The sequence below is a fragment of the Prionailurus viverrinus genome, chromosome C2 (assembly GCF_022837055.1).
Source record: "Prionailurus viverrinus isolate Anna chromosome C2, UM_Priviv_1.0, whole genome shotgun sequence".
Taxonomy (NCBI): domain Eukaryota; kingdom Metazoa; phylum Chordata; class Mammalia; order Carnivora; family Felidae; genus Prionailurus; species Prionailurus viverrinus.
In genome coordinates, this window is record NC_062569.1 from 75,712,405 (window position 1) to 75,718,602 (window position 6,198).

Below are 6,198 nucleotides of genomic sequence, written 5' to 3' on the forward strand. Positions count from 1 at the left end.
AGTGAGAGGCTCCAGAATCTCCACAGTGAAAACAAAAATGCTTTGTACTTCTTTGTTCTCAATTCAGTTGTAGCACATTAATTCGTGTATGTCTTGTTTAAATATACTTTGTGCATAGTTTCTTTAATTTTTTAAAAGTTGTATCTAATAAAATGTCTTTTAACCATTATTATTTGACTATACAGTTGTATTAAATTTTGTTTACCAAAAACTTGTTGTTTTGTTTTATTTTTAAATAGTCATTTTTATGTTCTTTTATTTATTTATTTTAATATGAAATTTATTGTCAAATTGGTTTCCATACAACACCCAGTGCTCACCCCAACAGGTGTCCTCCTCAATGCCCATCAATATTTATTTTGAGAGAGACAGACTGTGCACATGCTCACGTGAGAACACAAGTGGGGGAGGGGCAGAGAGAGAGAGGAAGAGAGAAAATCCCAAGCAGGCTCCACCCTATCAGGGCAGAGCTCATCTTGGTGCTTGATCTAACGAACTGTGAGATCGTGACCTGAGCCAAAATTAAGAGATGGACATTTAACCGACCAAAGCCATCCAGGTGCCCCATTGTTTTATTTTAAGTACATCCAAATGCTTATGCAAAAAAAGAAGGAATGAAGGAAATTTCATATTAATATATGTGAGTGTTTACTGGTATGTCCATAAGGTAACTAGAAAGGTAAACTAAAAACATTGGTGTTTATGAGGAAAGGAAATGGTGGCTAACGAACAAGTAAAAAGAGAAATGAAATGCCACCGCATACTCATAATCATATGTAATGTATAAATAGGCATATAATCGATGTTTCAGTCTGAACTACATGGAAGTCACCTATCCAAAAAAAATTTTAATTACCAGAAAAGTTATGTATAACATGTACACTCTAGTGTTTTTTGAGTAGGCTCTCAGAAGTACCCCTGTAGTAATATTAAGAGTAAAGGACTTAAGAAATTTTCTTTCAGGTGTCAGGGAGAGGGCATATTATTTACTGGAGATGCAATGTCTGATTTTACATTAACAAGGTAAAATTTTGAAAAGATATATGTTACAGAAGTATATGCAAGGCTTAGCTTTTTATGCTTAGTTTTTAAATTGTGCCATCAAAAGAAAATGGCAAGTTAGAGTGCTACTTAAATAATAAATGTTAAAGCTGTTTTCTTTGACTCAATTCCTTTGTATCCACACCTGGAAAGTGCATGGGCTTCATCAGACCTAATTCCAACCAGTGCTCTATACCATAAAGCTATTTAATCTCTGAACCATACTTTCCCTTATTTAGGAAAGGTCATGCTACTCACCTGAGCTACTGGGATGTGTGTCCAAGGGTGAACAGTTCTGGCACAGAAGAAAAGAACATAAATGTTGGTTCCTTTTCCATGCAGCTATTTCCGGACAAACATGCAATATGAAAAGCAGAGAAGGGGGTGAAAAAATTAAAAGTATTTGTTAGCTTATAATTGGAAAATGATGGACAATGGGTAAAGAATAGAAGCCCCTTGTACTTTCAATTTTCTCTTTAAAAAAATCACCTGCACTCTTGGAGCACCTGGCTGGCTCAGTTGGTAGAGCATATGACTCTTAATATCAGGGTCATGAATTTAAGCCCCACTTTGAATGTAGAGATTACTTAAAAAATCACCTGCACGCATAATGGAATGGGGAAAAATGATTTAAACCTGCCTTCTTCTTCTCTGCTGTTAACTATTAATGGAGATTTGGAAAATCAAAAGGCAAGGTTTTCCTCTTAATTTTGTTGGGATCTTTTTAATTTATTTTTTATTTTGTTTTATTTTATAATTTTTTGACATCTTTGAGGGACCTTGCTGGCTAGGGAGAGACTGTTCTTCCTAGAACTAGCTAATTCCTGGAAACAGTAACCAACGTGTCGGTGAGCCTTACCTTTCATATATCATCCATGCCCCCAACTACCTCCTTTAACTCACACACCAAGCCAATATTTCCCCTGCCCTGAGTCACCCTAGGGCCAGGTAGCAGACACTGAGAACAGCTCCTCTGTCCCAAAGCTTGCTGTAATTACTCAAACTAGCCAATCCTAAACTGTATACCCTGCCCTGCCTTGACTTGACTTTCTCATGGAAAAGCCAGGAAAGGCTTTAGACTATGCTCTCCCCTCATTTCTTTCTGCCTCCTGACACTGGTGCTTCCCCTGTGGCCCTGAGTGACATACTGTGCTTCTTGTTTCTAGAGGAACTGTGACTAACATTAAACTTTTATTTCAATAGTATTAACCTCTCTGTATTGTCATCCAGTCACCTTTATAAATTAAGACTCACAAATCACTTGTTTATTATTATATGCTCAGCACAGAGGGGACTTACGTTTTAGTGAGTAAAATGGAAGAAGAAGAAAAGAGGATTTTAAAAGATCCTATTTATTAGTATGCACACATACCCCTTTCTACTCGGATTTGGTGGATGATGCCAAAGATGGTAGGGCTTGATATGAATTCAGTGTCCACACATGTACAGAGGAGGTAAAACAAAACAAAAAGCCACCTTCCAAGAAGCTTGCTAGCATGGCATGGCAGCCAATGGAAATGGGTCTGACCTACCTCCAGCCACAGGGAGCATAACTGACTGAATAATGCCACAGCTGCTGGCTTTGAAATCCATCTTGCATTTGTGCTGAGGCCACACCTCCCACCAGCTGTGCCCAGCCAATGTCTTGTGGCAGGGCTACTGAGGCACATGTGTTCCTAAAAGATCTCTCCTAACGGTGGATTTTGCCTCCATGACTCCCCTTCTAATTTGTCCAGCCTTCATTAGACTGCATGGTAATACAGGATGTTTCTATCCAACCTTCTTTCCCCCTTTCCTTCACTTGCTTTTAGGACCTAATGACTCTCCATGTGTTCTCTCGCAAGACATTTCGTCCCTTGCATGTTTTTGTTAAAATCTTTGCCTATTTGATCTTATCTTCTCAAAGGACACAGGACTAGCATATATAGAAAAAAGTGCCTGGGAATCATTGCTCTAATGATAAAGTTAGTACCGTGGAGCCATTCACTAAGCCTGGTTTTCTGAAAAGCGCTAGTTGGTACACTTAGACTAGGCTTAGTGGCAACATAACGTGAAAATAAATTTTAAAACCAACCGTGTTTAAATGCCAGCTTTAACATTTACTACATGTATGTCTTTGGGTAAGATATTTAACTTTTCTGAACTTTGGTTTCCCCCCTTCCCACTTAGGCTTGGTTTGAGGAATCAATTGGAATGTAAAACATTCAGCACAGTACTTGGCAATGGTGCTTAATCAGGAATGCTAGTAGTGAATAGCTTTGAGATTTCATTCATTCATTTATTCATTTATTTATTTGACAAACATTGGAATCCTTGATGTAGATTAGGCAGAATGTTCCTCGCTGGGATTGCATTAATGAATGTGGCAGTGCCTGTTCTTTTTTTTTTTTTTTAAGTTTATTTTTGAGAGACAGAGAAAGAGAGAGAGAGAGCTAGTGGGGGGAGGGGCAGAGAGGGATTGAAAGAGAGAGAGAATCCCAAGCAGGCTCCACACTGTCAGTATGGAGGCCAATGAAGGGTTCGAACTCATGAACCATGAGATCATGATCTGAGCCAAAGTCAGATGCTTAACCAACTGAGCCACTCAGGCTCCCCGATAGTCCCTGTTCTTAAGGTTTAGAGACTGACAGGGTCGGCAGACATGTGAACAGATCAATTCTGTATAGCGTGATAGAGGTAGTTACAGACATTCCACTTACTGAGAACTGTGTAAATGGGAATAAAGAATCATCATTTTCCAGGGTAAAGAAATTTTATGGTCTCTTCTTTCCAATTGTGCCAAGTACTGGGAAAGGTGCTGAGGGACTAATACATCGAATAAGATAGTCCCTGTCCTCCAGAAGCTTTCTGTCAAGTGAGAAAATGCATAGCAATCAGGGAAGGGCTGCTTGTTGATACAGGGGAATAGCATTACACTAATGTCCTAGTTTTTGTTTTGTTTTATTTTTAAAGTAGTCACCACACTCAACATGGGGCTTGAACTCACAACCCTGAGATCAAGGGTCTCATGCTCTACCAACTGAGCCAACCCGGTGCTCCCTAATCCCCTAATCTGTTGCATTTTCCACTTAACTTGTAGCTTCCACATACCTACCATTCAACATGTTATTTATAGCAAATTTGGCATCTGACTTACGGTCTTGCTCTTTTGTTTTGATTTCTGCCATTATCCTGGGTCATTTCAGCATTTAGAACCTGTCCCTTTGCTCTCACCTCACAATATTTTGACCTCTAGTCAATAGATCTTCACCCCCACTCGGTCCAGTAACTCACAAAGCCTTGCCTTAGATTGTTCCATCACCAGAATTATTCTTCCTATGAAACCTTAACCTCTAAAGCTTTTCTGTCTTTTGCCACGCCTTCCCTTCCTTCCTCTCTCATTCCATGACGTTCCCTGTGACCTTTTCCAGATCGCCATCTTCCAACATTTCTTCATGCAGCCCCTGGGTTGCCCACTCTCCCTGCCCAGCCTATTCCACAGTTGTAATGTTGTTCCAACCACTCTCACCAGCATTCAAAATCTGCTCACCCTTTTGATCTCCCATCCCACTTTAAATCAACCCAGTTATTGGCCTTCTCTGCTCCTACTCCCAAGCTGCTGAGTACTGATAGAGAAAATCAATTTGCTACAAACTAATACCTCTGAAATGTTGTGATTGCCAACCTCAACTGAGCAGGATACTCTTGGCAAACCAGTGCTCCTATGCTCTCTTTGTTCCTTTACAACAGTTCATTCCCCACTCTCCTGGAGTACTGTACTGTCTTCACTTGTGTTCTCAGCAACTGAAGAAGTCTTTCAAAGACTGAAAGACATGAAGTAGAATCTCTCTCCACATCTTGCCCTCCCAGACTTATTTCTCATCCTCTCTCCTTCATGATTTAGGTATCTGTCCTTCATCTAAACCCTGAATCCCCCTTGTCCAGCATTTTAGGGACTTCCCTCTATCTCCCTCTCTGATTTTCAACTTCTTTCACTGAGTACTTTCCCATAGCATTTAAAAACACTGTAGCCTCTCTCATTTTTAAAATCCTTTCTGCAGGGCTCCTGGGTGATTCATTTGGTCAAGTTTCTGACTCTTGGTTTTGGCTCAGGTCATGAATTCTCTACTCCTGAGTTCACGCCCCACATCAGGTTCTGTGCTGACAGTGTGGAGTCTGCTTTGGATTCTCTGTCTCCCTCTCTTTCTGCCTCTCCCCTGCTTACACTCTCTCTCTCTCTCTCTGTCTCAAAAATAAATAAACATTTAAAATCCTTTCTGCAGCTCTCAATTCCATTCTAACTACACCTTCTTTTTAAAAAAAATCTCTCCTGTTATGGGTATTGAGGAGGGCACCTTTTGGGATGAGCACTGGGTGTTGTATGGAAACCAATTTGACAATAAATTTCATATATTTAAATAAATAAATAAATAAATAAATAAATAAATAAATAAATAAATAAAATCTCTCCTTTCAGGGAGCCTGGCTGGTTCAGTTGGTGGAGAATGCAACTTTTGATCTTGGGCTGTGAGTTCAAGCCCCATGTTGGGCATAGAGATTACTAAAAAATACAAAAATGAAAAATTTAAATCTCTCCTTTGCCTCATTTCTTACTGCAATCTGGCTCATACCACTACAGAAATCACACTTGCTAAGAGTTCTAATTACATTTTGTTGCTAAATCCACAAGTCTCTATTTTATTTAACTCCTATAAATTTGATGTTCTTAATTACATTTTTTCTATCTTGGCTGTAGTCATACTTTCCCTTTTACTTTTCCTTCATGTTCTCTTCCTCCACCTCTGCCCTAAATCCCCAATCAGCAGGATTTCTTCTTACCTTGCAGATAATTATCCTGGGTAATTTTTTTTTTAATTTTTTTTCAAAAAATATTTATTTTTGGGACAGAGAGAGACAGAGCATGAACAGGGGAGGGGCAGAGAGAGAGAGGGGGAGACACAGAATCGGAAACAGGCTCCAGGCTCTGAGCCATCAGCCCAGAGCCTGACGCGGGGCTCGAACTCACGGACCGCGAGATCGTGACCTGGCTGAAGTCGGACGCTCAACCGACTGCGCCACCCAGGCGCCCCTGGGTAATTTTATAAATGTAAATTCTATGGCTCTAGTAATGACTGTATTTAATGACTTCTAAATCTAAATATTCAGTCAATATACTTG